Genomic DNA, 22906 nt, shown 5'->3' on the forward strand with positions numbered 1-22906 from the left:
GTGCAAGGTTGTTTATTTCCCTTAAATATAAAGGAATAGGTTGCAAAGTAGGATGAACACCATCAATGTGTAGTTCCCTTATACTCCTCAAATTATATGTGTTCCAATAACTAATCCTAAAAACATTTAATTTTGAATATTATGAATCATTTTCCTTCTAAAATGGGAACAAAAATTCTACTTGATTATTGTTGCAATTTTCTTCTCATGACATTGATTCATATTATTTAGAAACCATGACATTAACTCTATAGGAGACTCTTCAACATTTTATGAAGGCTGATTGATATTGTCATTCCATATCCATTATTAGTTTGTCCTATACTTGTAAAATTGACATCAACATAATCATAAGAATTAGAATTATTAGCAAGTCTACTAATGTTATTAGCGTGAGTGTCCTAGTGTCTATTTTGGTTGTTTCTATCTATATTGCATGTCTTGTGAGTTGTTATTGTTGTTATTATTGTAAGTGTTATAACTTTGGTTTTTATTCTAATGATAAGTGTTTGGGAGATGAGGTTTTCCTTGGTAACTTCCTTGATTTTGTGATGGATTCAATTTCATCCTTGTGAGCTCATTTGTTAATTAAGACAATATTTTCTTTAAAATATCTAGTTTATTTCCTAGCTCACTTCGTGATATAACTCACCACTCAAAGAAAGTTTTTTTATGAGGTTCATAGCCTAGATATGTGATTGCAAAGGGTGGGGATGTGAAATAAAGTATTGTGATGGGATTAAGAAATTGAGTTTGATTGGTAGACAGTGATTGATTGTTGGAAATGGGTTTGCAGTAGAGGAATTTCTTGATGGGTTTGTAGTAGAAAAACTTCTGGTATAGTACAAAGGGCCTCAAACTTTTGAGGCATATTATAAAAATGATGATTGAACATATAAATTGGCTCATTGGGATCCTTCCATAATAATAGAAATTGGTGATGAAGAGTATCATGATTCATAATTAGTTTGTATAGATTAAGGAACTTAGTTTCAAACTTTTTCCATTTGGAGATGGATCCCCTTAGTAGATTCAAGTCCTATTTGTAGGAAACCTCTCGAAGTGTGCATGAAAACAAGAAAAACATCATTTATTAATCTAAAATCTTCTTATGGTTTTATATTTCTTTTAAGAGGATGGATATTCTCTTATATTTCTCATTATTCTCCATATATAAACCTTGGAGAAAATATCTTGAGCTTCTTGGGTAGTTAATGTAATTGGATCACTAAATTCAATGGGGAATTGTGAATTTGTGAAAAAGTCTATTGGACATGGTGGTGGTGTTGGTGGTGTATTTTGGCCTTGATTTAGGGCATCCATAATGGTTATGGAAGTGGTAGATGATGACTTGAAGGATTGATTTTTTGGTTTCTAGAAAGGTGGTCCTTGGAAGAAAAGTAGAGTTGATAAAGGATTCCCCTTGGATTTTCCTTTGTCACTATGGGTCTTGTGAAGATGAATGAGTTCATGAAACTCTCCCTTATTTGATGAATATCTAAGTGCCCATTCAAACTTTTTAGGAGAGGAAGATTCAATATTTTTGAGCCTTCCATTCTAATGGCCCTCCTTCTAGTGCAACCTCTATTAACTTTCATGAATGCATGATGTCACAATAGGGAATAGAGATGCAATTCCCCCTCTTGAAATAATGATAAAAAATACTCCCAATATTATGTAAGGTTGTTTGTCAAACTCTTGGATATCTCAATGGGAGACTGATGTGAATGTTCACGAGGAGGAATTTGTTGGTTCTTTAATTATAAAGTCCAAAAAAACTTAACAACAACAACAAAACATTTTTTGGATTTTCCATGAAATACAATTCTACTAATGAAAATTATTTTATTCTTAATATGAATTCCTATTTCAACCAATTTTCCTAAAAAATCACAAAAGTATACAAAGTAACAAGAATTAAAATAATTTTTGAAATATAAACCTAATAGACATAAACCATAACTATATCATATTGCAAATTAAAACACTAGGAAAATATAGGAAACCCACAAAATGTAAATCAAAAGTACTCACAATTCAAGATTTTTAGATGCAACCATCAATTGAAAATTATGAAGATGTATGATTTGACAAAATTAATCAAATCATTAAGCCACTACTAACATGAGCGCACATGAGACAAATTTATCTTAAAAGCACAAATGAATTATTCTCCCAATGATATATCATAATAAGAATACAAAACAATGATTAACACCAAATTACTATTGATCCTAGATATAATTCACAATGGCACACAACTAGATTTCCAAAATTCATGAGCATGCATCCACCAATTCATAAGTTTTGCATTAATAGTAGTGAATCCATACCATGAATGAATCACTAATTTCATATAGCTTTATTGTAGGAAAAGACTAACCTTAATCACATTTTTCAATGGTGTTTATATAGTGATTCATCTTAGAACATAAGAAACATATAGCCAAGGTTTAAACTATGCATAAAATGGTGAAATGAGATTAAATCTACTATTTGTCAATGCAAAACTACTCCTAAAATGATAGGTAGTTCATGGATTTAGATCCATTTACATCATAATTACATGAAAACATAGGCATAAATTTTCCCCAAAATATAAGAAAATAAGTTGTAGTTTCATTGTTCTTCAACAAGAGCTTGACTTGAGCTTGATATTTTCATCATGAAACTTTCATTTTAACTCTCTTTTTGATAGGCAACTCATTGGTGTCCCAATGAATGCAATAATAACCCAAAAGACACATACATTATAACCCAAAGTATCCTCAACATGTAAATTCTTCATGAAATTTCATGTCCCTTGAATTTTAGAGGTTGCAATCAAGTCTAAAAAATGTAGGATCAAAATTTGACTAAGTCCATTAAATTAAGTTCAAGAATTTCACAGGTAAATTCATGTCTAAAAACTTATAGTCCAAAAAATAACTAAGTTAATAATTATTTGGCAGTAAATTTAGGTCCAAAAAATTAGATTTTGAAAATTGACTAAATCTACAAAAATGACTAAGTGCAAAATTCTTGCACTTAGTGTTCTAACAAATTTTCTGCATGTTCTTGCTAAAACCTCTATTACTTCAAGGACTTCCTCATAGTTAGGTTATTCCAAGGTGCAAAGATTTCCTTCTTGTTTCTTTTGAAACCTTGTTAGATGTGCCTCAAAATCTTCATTATTACTCTTTCCTTCCATTATGTTTTCCATGTTACCCTTGAAAGAAAACATGGACTATATATACTCCTTAGTGTTGACTGCAACCAATGTACCTATAAATTGTTGCAGTACTAACTTTGCTTTATACATTGGGTTTGACAATCATCTTGGTATACTTGAACATTAATTCTACCAAATAATTTCTTAATATGTTCAGCCCACAATAGTGCATATTTTATCCATTTTTTGATTTTCACAAGGCACTTTTAGTAATACTAAAATATTTTCTCAATCAAAGTGATACATGCCTCAAAATTGTCCAATTCTCCCCCTTGTTGTTAGAAATGTTTAGAATAATTAAGAGAGTGTGGGAGGGGGGTGAATTAGTTACTCAATGTCAACATGTACCACTTGAACAATTAAGCAATAAACACTTCATTGTTTTTCTTATCCTGTTGTTGCTCAGTTTATATTGTAAAATTGTCATAAACATAACTTGCATTGCATACTGAAAATATTATCAAATGTAAACATACATAAAGCATTCATCACATTATTGACACTAGGATTTTTACACGGAAACCCAATTTGGGAAAAACCACTAGCAACATGTCACTCTTTTTCACTCTTTCGAAGAGAGCTCTATTAGTAGCCAACCCTGTTAAAAGTTACAAAACACATTGTTAAATGTGACCTAGTTAGAGGATTTATTCACCCTATTTGGAGTGGTCTTGTAAGAGAACTTTGATCATTTCATTTATAATGTCACCTAGTTAAAGGATTTACATAGACTATTAAGTATTCAAATGACTATTGGATCAACCTCCGTTAAAAGGATTTCAATACAAACTATTTACAATGACTAGAAAGAAAATAGTAGGTTTTGATCTATGTGATTACAACTCACTTTTTTTGGTTCATATCTCTATTCATTCCTTGTGCTGACTAGCTAATAAGTTCTTCACTTCCATCTCTAATCTTGATTCACTTGGAGACCCTTCAAGAAATTAGTCCACTCTTCTCAATAAACCTTAATCCTTCTGCTTAGATTTACTTATCAACATTAGCATCATCTCTACAAGCTTTATCTATTAGCTCCAATCACTCACACTTATGTGTCATTCGTCAACCTTGCTATGTATGTCTCTCTTTACATACAAGTTTTCAACACACACACACACACACACACACACAACATCAATTTTTCAGCTTTGTATATCTTTAAATAGGCAATTGTGCTTTACTATTTTCTAAATCCATCATACATCTTAGGGTTTATGATCAGGTTCAACTTGATTCATTGTATCTATGCATCTTCTTGCTCTTCTTCTTGAAACTTTTTAGAATTCATCTGTCAGGTCTTTACTAATCCTTTCTTTGAATTTAATGATCCAACTCATCAATATTATCTTCAATGTGGTTTACATTTCCCAAGAAATCAATTGAGTCAGATTGATCTCTTGATTTCCTTGAATTCATTCTCATACTATCACTTGACCATCTCTAAATTTTGGCACTTAATCATCACTAAAATACTTGGTCTCTATAAGGTTTTATGGCTCAAAATCAATTGTCTTGTTTGGTTGATGCTAATGCTCGGTCAACACTAAATTTTCTTAGCACTAACTATAGCTTGGTTGACACTATCATTACTTGACACTAACTTTGTTTTATACTTTTTCTTGGCTCGGCTTAGCTTTCTTGACATAAAAAATCACTTTTCTTTATCAAAGTCTATCTAATCAAATGTCCATTGTAAATTCCTTTTCATAACTCAACCTTTCTCTAGGTGCTAATATTATGAGCAACTTCTCAAATCCTCTTCATCAATCAAATAGATATGACATTTAGAGTAGGTAGAAATATATCTTATCAATACATCAATGAAAAAACAATAATTGTTCCAATTGTAAGTTTCCAACAATCTCCTTCTTTGGAATTGATGACAATATCTCAAATATCTCAATACTTGTTGCAGCTTAGTTACCATACAATCCAAAAGATTTTATTTCTGACACTTTAATTCATCTTTTTTGAATTGCCCTCTATGTAGTAATTTCTCCCTCTTTCTATATTATCTCCTTCTATAATTCATTTCCTTTTGTAATTCATTTCTCTATGTATTTCTCCCTCTTAAGTAATTTCTCCCTCTTTGACAACAATGCCAAAGACCTGTAGTTGTCTCAACTTCAAATTCTTCATACATTGAATTATGTAGATTTAGCATGTTTGGCTGATATTTATCATCTATTTATCACTGATCTATTATATTTTACTAAATTATCTACCTTAGGCACTTCCCAAAGTAGAGTCATATTGCATCACTTTGTTGGATATTCAAATTAGCATATGTGATGCAATGTACCTTGCCTGCTTAAGTGGCTTTGAATAAGGGATTCACCCCTATTTTACCTCTAAGATATTCATGAGCATCTTTAGGTAAGGATTTTGTATATATGCTAGCAATATGTTCTTTAGTATTCACATATTCTAGCTTCACTTCTTTGCTTTGAACTAATTCTCTCAAGTAGTGACATTTGACAGCAATGTGCTTTGTCTTAGTGTGCATCACTGGATTCTTTGAAATGTTGATAGCACTTGTGTTATTACAATATATAACCATTGGATTTGTGATTTCTTCTTTGATACCTTTTAGTAATTGTTTGATCCACATAATATTTAAACAATTCATTATAGCTACTACATACTCAGCTTTAGCTATAGATTGGGAAATATAATTTTGTTTCTTGCTTGTCTGTGATGCCAATCTCTTTCCTAGAAAGAATGCATCTCCACTAGTGCTTTTTCTGTCATCAATATTTCTTGCCCAATCTAAGTTAGTAACACCCTCAGTTCAAAATTTTATCATTTCTTTTGTAATACAATCCATAGTCTTATGTACCTTACATATATCTCAAATTCCTTTTTATTTTCATCATGTGATTCTCTTTAGGATTTTCTGAAAATCTAGCAACTATCCCAACTCCAAAAGTAATACCTGGCCTACTATGAACAACATACTATAGTTTTCCAATCATGGATCTATATAGGGTCTAGTTTACATTAGTAGAATCATCAGTCCTAGATAGCTTATGTCCAGTAGACATAGATGTACTCACTGGCCTAGAATCTTCCATATCAAAATTCTTTAGTATCTCCTTGATATATTTGCATTGTGTAATGAAGATATCAAGCTTCATTTGACACACTTGTAATCCAACAAAGAATTTGATTTCACAAACATAGACATTTCAAATTCCTTCTTCATTTCATTAGCAAATGATTTGCATAATGCTTCTCTTCCTCCAAATATAATATCGTCAACAAATATTTCAGATAACAATACTTCATTGTTCTTACCATTCTTAAAAAAAGATTGTTGCTATCATTTGTCCCTTTACCAAATAGTTATGTAATCTTTCATACCATGCTCTTGGGGCTTACTTTAATTCATAGAGGGATTTTTTCAATTTACATACCATGTTCTTCATGTTTGGGTCAAAAAATCCTTCAGGTTGTTCAACGTATACTTCTTCCTCCAGTATACCATTTAAAAATGCAAATTTCAAATCCATTTGAAATACCTTGAAATTCTTGTAGGATGAATATGCAAGTAGAATTCTAACTCCTTCAAGTCTTGCCATAGGAGAAAAAGTTTCTCCATAATAAACTCCTTGTTGAACATAACCCTTGCATACCAATCTTGTCTTATTTCTTGTTACTTCTCCATTCTCATTGAGCTTGTTCCTGAAAACCCACTTTGTCCTTATGACATTTTTGTCTTTAGGTCTTGGCACTAAGGTCCAAGTTTTATTCTTCTCAATCTGGTCAATTTCTCCATTTATTGCTTGAATCTAGTCTGAGGCATCCTTTATTGACTTGGGCTCAAATTCATAAAGTAAACATGTATTGTCTTTGAGTCTTCTTCTTGTCATTACACTTAATTCACCATCACCAATTATTTGTTCAGGTTTATAATCTCTTCTCACATGTTTTTCTAGGATAGGTAGTTTCCTTCTATGATCTTCTACAAGTTCATCTTGAAAATTAATCTCAAGTTCATTTTCTCTTCCTTGTTATGGTTTTGGTTCTAGTTCTGCATGCTCGGCATTTTCTATCAGATGGTCGACATTGCCTGTTTGTGACTCGACATCTTCAGTCTATTGCTTGGCACCCACTCTTTGTTTCTCAAAAAATTGGATTTTCATTCCATCATTTCTTGTCTAATGGGAACTTGTATTCTGACTGATCTGTTCACTTTGATGTTGGGATAATCATCATCCACATAGATGAATGTACTATACTCTTCAAGTTCTTCATTACATGAAGTGTCACCTCTTTCTGCAAACTCATCAACTATCACATTTGCACTTTCCACAACTTTTTTAGCGTTAGAATTTAAACAATTATAAGCTTTGTTTTTAGTGGAATAACCTAGAAATATGCCTTCATCACTTTTTGCATCAAGCTTTCCGTTCCTATTATCTTTCAATATATAACATCTACTACCAAAGATTTTGAAATATTTAACATTAGGAGCATAACCATACCATAATTCAAAAGGTGTAGCATTTGTACCTTTCTTGACTTGTACTCTATTCAAGGTATAAACAATAGTACAAAACTCTTATCTCCAATATTTATATGATACATACTTCTCCATCATTAATGTTCTTGTACAGTCCATTATTGATATGTTTCTCCTTTTAACTATTCCATTCTAAGGAGGGGTCCTCGGTGCTGACATCTATCTTTTGATTCCTTTGTCATTGCAGAATGTATTGAACTCGTGAATTGAATTCACCACCTTTGTTAGATCTCAAAAACTTCAAACTCTTCCCTATTTCTTTTTCAACTTTGGCTAAATACCACTTGAATAACTAAAAGCATTAGATTTAGCTTTAAGAAACATCATAGTCATCATTCTAGAGTAGTCATCCACAAATAAAATGAATTTTTTTTTTCCATGGTAACTTTGAATACCAATGGTTCCACAAAGATTAGTATTAACCAATTCAAAAATATCATTATCAATATATGTTCTTCTCTTAAAACTAGACTTTCTCATCTTTACCAATTGACATTGTTTACATATAGCATTGTTAGGCTTCTTTAGTTTAGGCGGTCCTCTTACTTTCTTCATTTTACTAATATTCACCAAATTGTCAAAGTTTACATGACATAATATTTTGTGTCATGACCAAACATCTTCTTATAGTGTAAACAAGCATGTCTCACTTGATAGGTCTAGATAGAATAAGTTACCTCTTGTCTGTTCATTGGTTCCAATTATCTTACCATCATCATCAAGTACCTTGGCCTTTCTATTGTGAAATTCAACTCTACAACCTAATTTGTTCAATTGTGAAACACTCAACAGATTGTAGTTAAGTTCTTCAACCCAATAAAAATTATCACATGTTATCTTGTTAGTCAACTGCATAGTACCTTTACCTTTTATAACACACGGGATATCATTACCAAATTTTAAAAATCCATCATTGTATGGAATAATATCTTCGAATTTATCTTTATCACCAGTCATATGATTAGAACATCCACTATCAATTATTCATTTATCATTTTTGTTCACATAAGAAATCAATGTAGTTTTCTCATCTTCATCAGAATCTTCTTTCATAGCAACATAGACAACTTCATCATCATTACTCTCCTACTTATCAATTGATGAGCTTAAGGGGCTTTCTAATGAGTGGTTCATAAGGCACAACACTTGGTGAAGGTTTTCAAAATGGGGTTGCAAGGAGAGTGGGTTTAACCATGGAGGCAACTCCATAGTTAAGTGCGCTTGAGCTAGAGTAGTATTGGGATGCGTGACCTCCCAGTAAGTCCTGATAGTTCACCTCTATGAGCATCACTTAGATACAATGAGTGCTAAGTGTTCCATTTATTCTCATGAGAGATGGATTCATGTGTGAATCACTACTCATGATATATGGGTCAATGAGTTTGACTCAAAAACTACACAGTGAAATCCTTGTAGAAATATCACAATATGACTTGGTATCAAAAATATAACCTACTTATCAATTGATGAGATTAAGGGGATTTATAATGAATTGTTCATAAGGCACAAAACTTGGTGAAGGTTTTGCAAATGGGGTTGCAAGAAGAGTGGGTTTAACCATGGAGGGAACTTTGTTGTTAAGCGCGCTCAAGCTATAGTATTAGGATGGGTGACCTCCCAAGAAGTCTCAGTGCTTCACCTCTATGAGAATCACCTAGATCCAATCAGTTCTAAGTGTTCCATATATTCTCATGAGATATGGATTCATGTTTGAATAACTACTCATTATTTATGCATTAATGAGTTGGACACAAAAACTACACAGTTAAATCCTAATAGCAATATCACAATTTGACTTGTTGTGGAAAATATCTCCTACTTATCAAGATTTCTTACCTTTTTCATCCTTGATTCTCTTGTAGTCTTTGTCATCTCTTCTTCCTTTATGCTTTCTTTCCTTCCTTTCATCCTTATCATCTCTGTCAATACATCTAGCAACAATATGACCAACTTTGTTGCATGGAAAATAAATGATAAATGATTTACCTTTGTATTTAACTCTTCCTCTTCCAAACCTTTTTTCAATGAAGGGTTCAATTTCATCAATGTCATCATTAGAACTATCACTTTCACTCTTCACATGTTTTCCTTTCTTCTTGCTAAGAACTAGTTGTGACTTGAAAGTAGATTCAATAGTAGCAAGTGTGAAGTTATCAAAGTTAGACATCTCAAAAGCAGTAAGTCTACCAATTACACCTTCTAAGGTCAAATTGTTACTTGGTGTGCATCTCAGTTCTTGAAATGCAGAGACTCTAATGGCATAGATAGGGAGTGGAGCCCTCAATACCTTACTTATCACTATTTCATCTTTGATTTCTCCATTTGCACCTCAAAAAGCATTAACAACCTCTTTAACTCTTGTGCAGTATCATACAATGTTCTCACCTTCCATCATTCTCATTTCATAAAATTTACCTCTCAGGCTTTTTGATTTTTCTCTTAGAATATTGTCATCACCTCCATATATGGTCTTCAATCTATCCCACATCTTCTTTGCATTGTTGTAGTCTTTTAGGTCATCAAACTCAACATAGCTTAGGCTGAGGTAATCTCCAACATTTCTTGGTTGTGTTCTAGCTTCTATTACAGCTATTCAGTAGTCAGAGAAGTAGATTTTACCTCTACATATTCATTGTCTAGAAAATTGATAGTAGCATCACTGATATTGGATATATGCAACCTCGTCAAAGTCTGTCATGTAGGAAAATTCTCCTTGCTTAGCTTGGGTACATCTCTCTTATTAATCATGATCTTTAGCTTTAAGTACCTTCCATCTTTTCTCTATAAGCACTAAGCTATGATACCAGTTACTAGAAATTTTTAGAATAACTGGTGGGGGGAGGGGGGAGGGCGTGAATCAGTTACTCAAGGTCAATATGTACCACTTGAACATTAAGCAATAAACTCTTTGTTGTTCTGCTTATCCTACTATTGCTCGGTCTATACTGTAAAATTGTTATTAAACATAACTTGGATCATAGGGTCATATTATGACATTCAGAATGAATGCCCTCCACCAAGAAGATCTTGGATCATATTATGACATTTGAAATAAATTCCCTCAACCAAGAAGGTCTTGGATCATATTATTGAATAATTTTAAAACATTTTGCACAAGTGTTCCTAACTCAAAAACTTGAGTGGACAAACCCACTCGTTGTATAGCGACCTCACTTGCTATCCTTTCCAACACTTCATTTTCAATTTCTTTTCATCTCTCTCCATCAATTTAGGCTCAGTATCCACACCAATTTCATTTATCCTTTCAACAATTTGCACTAGTTGCTCCAAGATTGGAGTCTTCTCATTCATGGTAATATCTAGCACAACTTCCAATAGTATTCCTTTCACATCATGAAGGATTTGCTTTTGCTTGTGCTCTTTCTTCAATCATTCTTGTTTAGCTTTTCCAACACACAATTTTCTATATAGATCCATGGAATTTGCATCCAAAGTATTTGGGTCCCAATCATGTATGATTATTGCTTCATCTAGTGTTATAGGATTGGATATGTTTGACGGTGTCTCCTTATTATTTTTCTTTAATTTCTTTCCTTTAGAATCAATAGTGCTTGAACTTGGGGATGATTGGGGTGGCACTAGAACTTAAATTTTTTTTTTTTGTATGAGTACTTCATCTATCTTTGTTTCTTTTGTCTTATCTCCTTGATCAACATCTGTAACTATAATGGTTTGTGTAGGTGGCACAGGAGGTATAGCCTTAGATTATTTCTAGGTAGAATCAATTTATTTAGTATCTTTCTTCTTCTCCTCTTTCTTTTCCTACTCTTATCCAATGGTAGATGGGTCAATTAATGTATAATGGTACATGATTTGAGGTTTAAATCCTGATTGTGTTAGGTCTTCTTTCATCTTTTCACTTTGTGAACTAATTTATCCTTTCCCTATATTTCCCTTGCTCGAAGGTCCATGGGCTTGTGGCCTTTCACCTGTAGCAGAATCATCTACTTTGTCTTACGTTTCATCTTAGATTAATGTTTGAGTATTTCCATCATCTCCATTGTCATTATTATTCTTAGTGTTTATGTTTTTACCCCTTGTGTATTTTGAGTCTATTTCTCGATGTCTATATGTTTTTTTATCTCCATCTGTATCCATAGGAATAGCATTTGCAAAAGAATGTAAAGAACAAAGATGAATATTATTTACATTTTGTGGTACATTATGTGCTCTAGGCCTAGGATATTCTTTAATTTTTTCATCTACATGTGCAAAGCTTGGTATATGAGCATGAGATGGATTGTCAGGTACTAGACCTTTAGTGTGCTACTCAAGGTTAGTCATGACATCTTCATCCTTCTTTATTCCTTCAAATGTATCTTCACATGTTCGATCTTCAATGGTGACATTTTCTTCTCTCTTAATTATATCCTCAACCATCTCATGTGCTAAATCGACAACATCTTATGGGAGCATATTTTCATATTCATCTTTGTCGTTATCTAGTTCAATGTTACTCTCAAGCTCAATATTGTCAAATTGAATCACCTCCTCAAGATCCTTGATATTGTATATCTATTTCTAGGTCATTTTTCCATCTTCAACAAAATTAAGTAAGTTTCCTTTAAAAATGAACAAAGATCTCCTTTTCTGAACAAATATTTTCTTATGTTTCTTTTTTGCTTCACTTATCTCTTCCATAGTGATTTCAGGCATTACTATGGCCAATGATCTTTCTCTCATCTCCTTTTCAATTTTCAAGGCATATTTCCACCTACCATCAATTTTTTTGTATAGTTCATCTAGGATCATAGTACTTATCTCAATTGGAGCATATTTAAACTTGACCATCAAATCAATCATAGCATTTTCTATATTTTTCTTGTCCTCATCACTCATTGCATTGTATTTAATATACTTAAATGTAGACAAACCCTTGTATTCTCTGATTGAATCAGCAATCTCATCAATGGTCTCAAGTTTCTTGTGTACAATAGATTTTCAAGGTTAGCAATAACAATAGATTTTCCTTTCTTCTTCCATAATATCATCTCCTTTTCCATCAGTAATCATTAAAGGTTGATTTTCTTCTTACTCACTGAATGCACTTTCAAATGTGTCAATCATTTTCTTAGACTACCTATCAACTTTGGGAACAAAAATATCCATTTTTATCCTTCCCTTTGCAACCTCATATGTGCCAAAAGGTTTGTTAGCTTATTTATAGGTTCATTGAGAAATGCTTTGATTTGCCTCGATTGCTTGATCAATATTGATCTCAGACTCCACAGGTTCAAGCCATACAACCCTTGGATTCACAACTTTCACATGAATGGTGTAAAATATCCACATGAAAACATATGTCATCATGATATTTCTCAACCAGTTAAGGTGGGATTTAGTTCACTCTTTCTTTAAGTTTAGCAAAATATGCAGACATGACATTCTCAAAGTTTTTACCTAACCTTTCAATATACTCATTGATTTGGTAGATAACAAGTTTATGGATTTTCCAAACAACTTTGTCAATTATAGGGAAAAAATTGTATGAAAAATAATATACATACCAATAGTGAACCAAATTTGCATGTGTTAGACTCAAATAGTCTTCATGTTCTCATTTAGTTGCTTTAACTATAGCTTAGCTAGGTCAATTTTGTGTCTCTTCTTCACAATTTTTTATGTCCAATCGACAACAACACATTACACACTATTGGGTCTGCTCAATTGGAAGATTATATATGAAACAACATATACACCAAATATTGTCTTTGAATCAATAATTGTAGAAACCTTAAAGCCTCTATTGTCCCACTTGACTTTGGTATTTTCTTCAATTTCTTTCTTTGATGTCATTCAAATAGCTTTCACTTTCTCGATAATAGGCTATCATGTTACCATATGAATCACATCCCTGGTAATCTTCACAGGCTCATCTAACCATATTTGCATGTTGTGGACTCTGATCAACACATTTCAAATCTAGTCTTTCTTGAACAATTTCAGGAAATGAAAAGCATGTGTGAGACCTTTTATCTCCAGGTATTTGTGTTCCTCTTTTGATTTCCCATCCACACACAATTTATCATATACCTCTCATAATTCTTGGTCTCCAATTTTACCCATTTTATAATGATAAAATGTATATATATCTTATACCAACAAAAATCTAGATGGAATAGATGATAATGCACCAACCTTGTTAGTTTGGGTAGCCACTTTAGGATATAGTTTGAATTTTGGCTCTTCATTGTCTTCATTTCACGTCAATCTAACAATGTTGATCTTGGTCTTCCTCTTCATTGTTGTAGAGCTTGATTCCATCATCACAAGTTAGGGTTTCAAAAAATATAAATCCAAGATTCACTCAATTCACACCAAAATTACCTTCACACCAAGATTCTTGACCAAATTTGTATTCACAAGCTTTAGAATTTGACCACACACTTAGATAGCTCAAATTTGCACAATTCACTCTTCAAAATTGAAAATGTAAGTTGAGTAAATGAACCATAGAAATCCCAATTTATACAATAAAGGTGTTTTTAATGTTTTCTAGGGAATATTAAATGCTCTTTAATATACCCTCATTTAACACATACTTAAATTCCAAAATTCACTTAATGGTAATAAGATACTTGGACAAGTAACACTTACATATTCAACTAGGTTAATATAGCAAACTCACTCAGTTGACATTTACCTTGACTTCTCTTCTCGATATGGCTTTACTAACTTCATTAGCTTCATACATCTTATGAGTTGTCCTAATGCATCATACATTATGTTGATATGTACATCATTCCATTGATTTGAGGAACTCGTATAAGATTTGATAATTCAAATGTAGTTCCATACCTTCTTATAAGGCTTAGTTTGAAGTAGAGGTTTCACTAATCCATTGGATGAGGTGCCACCATTAGTTGCATTTGATGTCTCATTATCTTTTTTCGTCCTTATCCACTTCTTGTTCATCTATTCACGAACTTCATCAACATTGACTTTTTCTTTTCCTCTTTAGGTGTTGATACTTGATACCTATAGTTCTTGCTTAAGTGACTAACCTTGTGACAATGATAACATGCCATTCCAGGATTTCTTTAGTTTCCAGTTCTTCCTCCAAAGTGTAATCTCATGCAATTTGTAGAAATGTGACCATAGTTGCCACATGTAGTATAACTATACCATGTATTATAGTCCCAATTGATTGTATTACCTTTCTTTCTCGGTGTCTAGTTAGACTTCTCAAGTGATATGTAGTCTTGTGACTTGTGCCCAAACTTATTTAAAGTATAGAAATAACCATTGAACTCATACTTCTTAGGATATGGACTAAACTTGGATCTAAATTCATATGCTTGGTGATCATACTTATTGTAATTGTAGCAATAACCATCAAATTTAAGGGTAACATTGGACTTGCCATTTTTACTCCTACAAATATTTGTTGTGTGATTAGATTTTCCATAATGATAGCATGTAGGCTTATTAGGCTTGGGATTGGTATACACATTCCTTTGTTTAGTTTTCTTAGATGATTCTCCTTGCTTGATAGTGGAATTCTTGTTATAGCCTAATCTAGATGTGTCTCTCAGACGGCTCTTTCTTCTTAGTTGTTCATCTAGTATTTTTATGCTTTCTTATGATCTCTTCATCCTTTCATTGGTTTCTTTCTCTAATGAAAATTCACTTTTCATCTTTTCTCACTTCAACAATTTGTTCAATCTTTCTACCAATGTCATGATTTGCACTGAGTAGTTGGTTTACCATGTCATAGTGATTCATAGTCAACCTCATGATTTCTTCATCCTTAGCATCCAGTCTTGCAGTAACTTGTCTCTTATCTTCTTAATCATTCTTTTCTCATCTTCATCTTGTCTTTTTTGTTCTGTCACTTCACACATCCTAGTAGATTGTAACTCTCATTCTCTTTTCATTGGTTTCATCTGCTCAGTAAGGTTGTGATTTTTCTCATGTAGATCAACTAAGATAGCATCAAATTCATTAGACATGTTTCCATTAAATAATTCCTCAATCACTCCCTCATGATATCTTATGTCATTCATTTTTTGGGAAATTTCCTTCCTTTTACTCAGTGATGACTTCATTTTCTCCTTCATATCATTGATTTGATCCAGAGCCATCCTGAATCCCAAATTTTGATTCTCAATAGTCTTATCAAGCTTATACATTTGGTCATATCTTGGATCTTTTCTCTCAGGTGATAAAACCCTCAACAAGAGGACTATGCTCTAATACCAATTGTTGGATTATTCAGGAAAGGTAGGATGCTAAGAGGGGAGAAGTGGGGGGTGAATCAATATCCTCTAAAAAATTAACTTTAAAACTACAATACCCTTGTCCCTTATTGCAACTCGGTAAACATATAACATTAATCACAATAATTGTAAATGAAAGTAACTTTGTCTTATCTAATTTGCATGAAACCATAAACATATACCATCAAATCATCACACATAACACAAGTATTTGGTCATGCAGAAACCCTTTCTTAGAGGGAAAATTGTGTTGGGGATGATACCCACAAATCCATCACTACTGCAGTAAGAGGGTGCCTTGTTAGGGCTTACAATGTGGTATCACTTCTAGTGACTTGCTCTATTAGGATCTAGATTTTTCAATGATTTTACAACATTGTACTCGTGTGTAATCAATGAAGAGATTTTGAAAAATATTATTAAGTCTACCTTGTGAAAGGATTTAATCTGCTACAATGATAAGAGAATAGCAGTGAATTGATCTATATAATGCAACTTACGTTTTTGGTTCAGGTCCCTCTTCTTCTCACTAATATCACCTCTTGTGACTGATAAATTAAATTCTTCCTTATGCTTCTTGAATCTCTACTCATCCTTCTGCATTAAACCCTTCTCATCATAACATTAATTGGAGTAGCAAATCTCATCTTAACAACAACTATAAACTGTTCCATGTAGATCCTTAAATAGCTTACTTTTGCCTCTTATGATCTCTTACCTAATTAGGGTTTTTGAATTCTCTAGAATGTATCATAGATAAAAATAAATGATCCTAAATAGTCCTTATTCCATGCTCTTCCCTTATGTCATTTCATTGGAATTTTCCACCTTGAAATCATAAATAGTCAATTCACACTTACTAATAAATCTTTCCATATCTTTGCCTCGATTTGTGTAAATCATGTTTCCTGCTCTGTGTGATAAGTACATAAACTTTTGTGCCATTTTAGATATTTATCTAGTCTTTATACAACTCAATGTATACTATGCTCTTACATGGTAGTCATGTTGTCACTCATTTTCCTGAACAGTCGGTAATACTTGCAAATCTCGGTGATGTCTATGCTTGGTTAATCTTTGTCTATTCAATGACTATTATGACTCAGTTATAACTTTTCATACATAGCCTAAATGACTCTTCTTTGCTCGGGCACTATAGTGTTACTCAGTGAATATTGTGACTTGATGACTTCATTCATTGATCAATGACTTTTTTTCTTATCAACTTTCTTTTGAACTATTTCACACTAATGGCAACATGAATGTGTCTTAGGAGTAACACAAAGGTCAATGGAACCTTGAAGTTCAAAAGTGCAAAAGACCAAAAGGGGGAAAGCCTATGACCAACAAAAGTGGGGTGGGGAGGAGAGAGATACCTATATCAAGACTAAGGGAGTGGCTATTAGTTGGGAGCCTCTCTAAAGGGAATCAATTTGGCTTGAAAGATGTCAAAAATTAAGCTCACCTAAGGCACTCAACTTAAAGACCAAAAAAAGGGGGTCCCCATTTTGGACAAGTGCTCAAAAGGGGGTGTGTGTTGTGGAACCATAACACTGCCTCATTTATGAACTATTCACTAAAGATCTCTTTGAGCTCATAAATTGATAATAATGAGTCATTTTTAGAGTGTTTCAAAATGATCTTTTTCATTAGGATTCAATTATATGCTTTATGAGTCAAGCTCATTGATCCATATTCATGCATAGTGATTCACATTAACACATCTCTTATGAGGCTAAATGGTAACCTTAAAACCCATTACAACTAAGTGATGCCCATAGTGGTAGAGCATTAAAACTTAAAAATCAATTAGAAAGCTAAGTAGGCTTAATTTTTGGAGAAACTCCATGATTAAGTTTGATTGAGTCATATTAATAGTGGGAAAACTGATCTCTCAAGAAATGTGCATGCTTCACTGTGATGTAGGAGCATCCAATGGTGTAAGGGAAATAATGCATCACCCAAGAAAAATATTTTTTGATAGTTTCCTTTTTCATTTTTTTTCATTTTTGGATAACCATTTGAATGAATTAAAGTTTCCAACTCTCAGTTTTCCACTATGAATCTTTTGGTCAACCCATTTTTTAAAATTTTAACTTAAAGTTGATGGAGGTGGAAATTTAAGGGAAGCTTGAAATTTTAAAAAAATCACTTTTGCATTAGAATCAAGTCAAAATCATTCACCTTTTGAAATTTATAAAGGATGTTTTCAAAAAACTATTGAAAAATCTTGAAAGTAAGGTTTGACGCACTAAACGAACTTGTAGGCTCGATATGGCCTCCAAAAATGTGGGGACAAGTGGAGCCAATTTGGAGGGTCATATTTCGCTCAAAGATATTTATGTTAGTGCAAACAGTTCATCAATCAGACACCAGAATCAAAAGTTATGCATCATGGAGGTTGGACCCTTCTTCGACAATGACTCCATTTTCAAACCTAATTCAAATTTGAATTCCAAGTTATTTGTTTTTGCAGCCAACCACCAAATTTTGAAATTTGGCCCTAAACCACAAATAGGTTATTTTTGGACCCAACTTCAAGTTTAGAAGGTAATTTTTGGGAGAGAAGGTTAAATTATGGAAAAAGGTGTTTTCTAGAGTTTGTGTCATTTGTGTAGTGTTATGGCTTGTGAGGCATGCAATTTGATTTTAAGTTTTTAATGTCCATGTAACAAAATATCTTAGATCAGATAAAATAAAACTCAAGTTTTGTTGTGTTCTTTTATGTCTCAAGATTGACCCTTGTCACACCCATATAAGTATCACCTAGATGCAATGAATGCTAAGTTGAGTATTCCTTCTCACAAGAGATGAATTTGTGTGAACTACTACCAATGAAATGTCGAGCAATACATTTGGCCCATAAACTACATAGTCAAATCTTGATAAAAATTAATAATTACAACTACTCTTGAATACACACATATTTAGGATTCAATGTTAACTCAAGGATAAATATTAGAATATTAATTTAATGCCCAACCACAATGGCATATACACAAATCATGGGTCTAATTAATACCCTTGTGTTTTAAATCCACCCAACATATGTTGTCCATATCTGGATCTTTACAATTTTTATGTCCATTAATCAACATTTACAATAGTAAGTTATTGAAAGTTGTGTTAGTTTTAAATTGTCAAATTTCTTTGTCACCTCAGCTTGATCAAATTGAAAACATTAATATGTCAATTTAAGTCTTGATCTTAAATCTTCAAATCATTTTGTGGTGAAATACTTGTCAACTCATGCTTGTACATTTGTAGTCATTCATTTGTGTTTAATGTTAGAATCATATAGTCTTTTTTATTTAGCTTTTTGCATGAATTATTAGAATATAGTAATGGTGGAGAAATATGAGTATAGTGAATTTGATAGATTTACAATATCCAGTATTTATAGTCACACTAAAAGGTTGAAATATAACTTATGGTACACTGAAGACTAAGAGAGTTGGTTCAACATCTTATAGTTCAACCAATTAGAAAATTCGTACATAATAACCACTTTCAATCAACAATAAAGAAAGAAGGTCCAACTATCACACTAGTTATTAGAATGAACAATACAAAAATACTACTTTTGATATTATTACAAACCATAATTATTCTATTCTAAATATCACTACAATCTACAATAATACAAAATTTACAATTACAAAATAACTTTTTCATGCGTTGCATCTCCAACCACTTAATAATAGATATCCAAAAATGTGCAAGTCTAGAAAAGGCACATGAAATGCATCATATAATGTCATATAAGGAAACATATTACGTTAAAAGAGTAATATAGGTCACAATAAATAGACTTCTTTAATGAGAAAAACATGATGCTCATCACATGGAACTCTTTAAATTTTGTGGCAAAATGTCCACACAAATTATCAAGGAGTTTGATGAAAGCAAAGCCCAATTTTTTGGTATTTGCTGAGCTCGTTGGCCAAATCATACTAGGGCACCCCAAATCTACTAGTTTTTGGAGTGACTACAAAGCTGCCATTTCGACACATGCAGCCAGCTATTAAGCATTTAAAATGGTGTAGATTCCTAACAGACATTTCAGTCCCTAGAATTGTGTGTGTTTCCAATGGAAGTGAGATCACCAAATACAAAGGGAACACACCTCACAAACTTCAATGAATGAAATAATATTAATGACTGGGGAATCATTGAAAATGCTTTAACGAACTTTCCACCGAAATACATTTGGAAGGCATATGCAAAATGTGGAAGCATTAATTAATTATTTGGCACTCTTTGAAAAGCATGATAAATTCAAAAGGCCGATATGGCATGAAGAGGTTCGATTTAAAAAAACACTTTAAGAAAGAACATATTTTGGCACTTTATGGATTCCTAGCAGCCGTTCGGCTTGTAGTTAGAAAATTGCTCTTCACAGTAAAAGGCTTCAATTTCTAAAAGGGTGAGAAAATTTCGAATAAATATAATGACAAGAGTTCTGTTCGAGTAAGAGTCCCTGTTTATTGGAAGTAGTTGCAAGTAAAAGGAATAAATTATTGGGATGACTAACCAGCATATGGCTGGTAAGTAATTGACAACGAATAAAGAAATGCATGTTGTTAATACATGAAAGCAAGCGTTTATAAAATGTTATTTGTTGACAATGTATTTAAATGTTTGGATAGAGTTTTTTTTTTTAAATCTTTGTATGCATTTTAGCTTGAGTAGGTCAAATAGAAAACTCTTAGTCTAATGCTCTTAGTTTAATCAATATTAAATAAGATTCATGATCCCAATACTATGAAAAGATGAGATGTATTAATTTGAAGTGACAAAAAGAAATAAATAGAAGTAGTAACTATTTTTCATCTATTCCAATCATATTAAATTTTACAAAGAAATATAGATAAAAAATTATAAAATTATAAAATTATAAAATGTATAAATAATAATATCTTTGTTTAAATATTTTATAGAGATTATACTTATTACATTAAATACTAAATTTATAAGTATTGTATTAAAATTATTTATTAATAATTTTACACATTATACCTCAAATAATTAAATGAATAATTATTTTAATTCTTTAACTAATAGTTTCATATTTTATAAAATAAATAAATATATAAAACTAATATTTTCCTCATTTCTAAAATTATATATGTGTGTGTGTATAAATTCAAATTCATATTTCAATCATTTCAACCAATTAGAATTAAATTAGTATAAAAAGTATTAAAAATATTTAGTTATAAAATTTAATTAATTAAATATAAAATTAAGAGATAAAATTTGGAAAATTTCACTTGAAAATTGTTAAATTCGATTGTGTGTTAGTGTAAATAACATATTCTTGTATCATATATATATATATATATATATATATATATATATATTCCCAAAAAAACATTATTTCAACAGTGAATACGTATGAGTTTGGCAGATACATATGACAAAGCCATATTAGGGTAGACTGAATTAAAGATTATATTTGCCACCCAACCAAAAAAATCATATTTTTAAGATTGGAAAGAAACCTAAAAAAAGCTACCGATAAGCATGGAATAAATGTCGATCGGAATGTCTCAAATGCGTGTTAGGAATATTGGTGAGAAGATGAAAGTAAGAGCTATTGCAGATAAATTAATTTACCATTTGCCAAAGGACCTATTTGTAACCCTCACTTTGTCTCAAAGTAATCCCACAACTAAGGAAGAAGATTCGAATGGAGCCAAAGGCTATCTAGTCTCAACTCACATTAAGGGTGTCTAGAAGTTGTAGTAGAATGCAGAAGCCAAATATGTTCAGAAAACAAAGGCAAAGATGGTAGTTAAGTATCGAGTCCCTTCACAGAGATCTATCACAGACAAGGAAAGGGATTTGCTTCACGGACAAGGAAAGAGATTTGGCAAAATCCATTGCAGATTATACATAGGCTAAGAAACAGTTCAAAACCATTAAATCAACTACCATAAGATCATAAAATCAACTCCATGTTCAAAGCGCATCCAACAAAACCCATTCATCATGAACACAAGGAGACAAATAAGAAAGCAATACTCAAAAACATGAGCAAGAAAGGAATACTAAAAAATATGATCATCTGCTATTTTCTTTATCCATAGTCATTTGCTTCTACATTCAACAAGTTAAGGATGAACATGAGCTCTTCATCAAAGAATAATCTGATCAACCAGCAACAAAAATGGATAAGATTTGGGTGTCTAAGAATTCCTCGAAAATATTTGTTGACACAGCTCACAAGTGTCAAGAAATGTGTTTGTAAGGCAAAAGTCCATGGCCGACCACCAAATGTGCTCATAGTAAAAACAACTTTAGAGTAGCATGAGTAGTAGATTTATTCGAACCTGCTTTCCTTCAATAGAGTGGAACTTTCTCCTTCATCTCTGCTAGTGCCACATTCATGTCTTAGATATTGCTGGCATCTTGGGCTTTTCCTGCAAATAAAAAGTGGTGAAAGAAGAAGAAGAAGATTACTTCTATGGTTTGTAAGCATTGCTACTGGAGATTGGCACGACATGTGGGCAAGGCCATTGATCTCAAATCATATTGTTCTCTATTAAATTGCCATTGTAAGTAATGAAAATTCAAGAGTTCTTATGAGAATTTGAAAGAAGTTTTTGGAAACTATTTTTCCTAATTTTTGGTGATAAAAAATATTTTAATCCCTCGCATATTTTCTCTCAACCAATCAAAAAATAGGACTTCCTAACACAAAAATAATTTGTCATTTTGACTTAAAAAAATTATTGACTTTGGTTGTAAAAATTTAATAATAATGACCACCAACAAAAACATTAGTACCCTACCAATAAAAAAAAGTTAAACTTTGTAATTTAATTAAATTTTTCCTACCTTTGAAGAAGGGGTTTATGGACTTTCAAGATTTATTTTGACGAGAAGGTTCCATGAAGTAACAAGAGATGCATTAAAATAAAA

The sequence above is a fragment of the Cupressus sempervirens genome, chromosome 3 (genome assembly GCF_028749045.1).
Source record: "Cupressus sempervirens isolate cs-2001-9-10 chromosome 3, ASM2874904v1, whole genome shotgun sequence".
NCBI classification, from domain to species: Eukaryota; Viridiplantae; Streptophyta; class Pinopsida; order Cupressales; family Cupressaceae; genus Cupressus; species Cupressus sempervirens.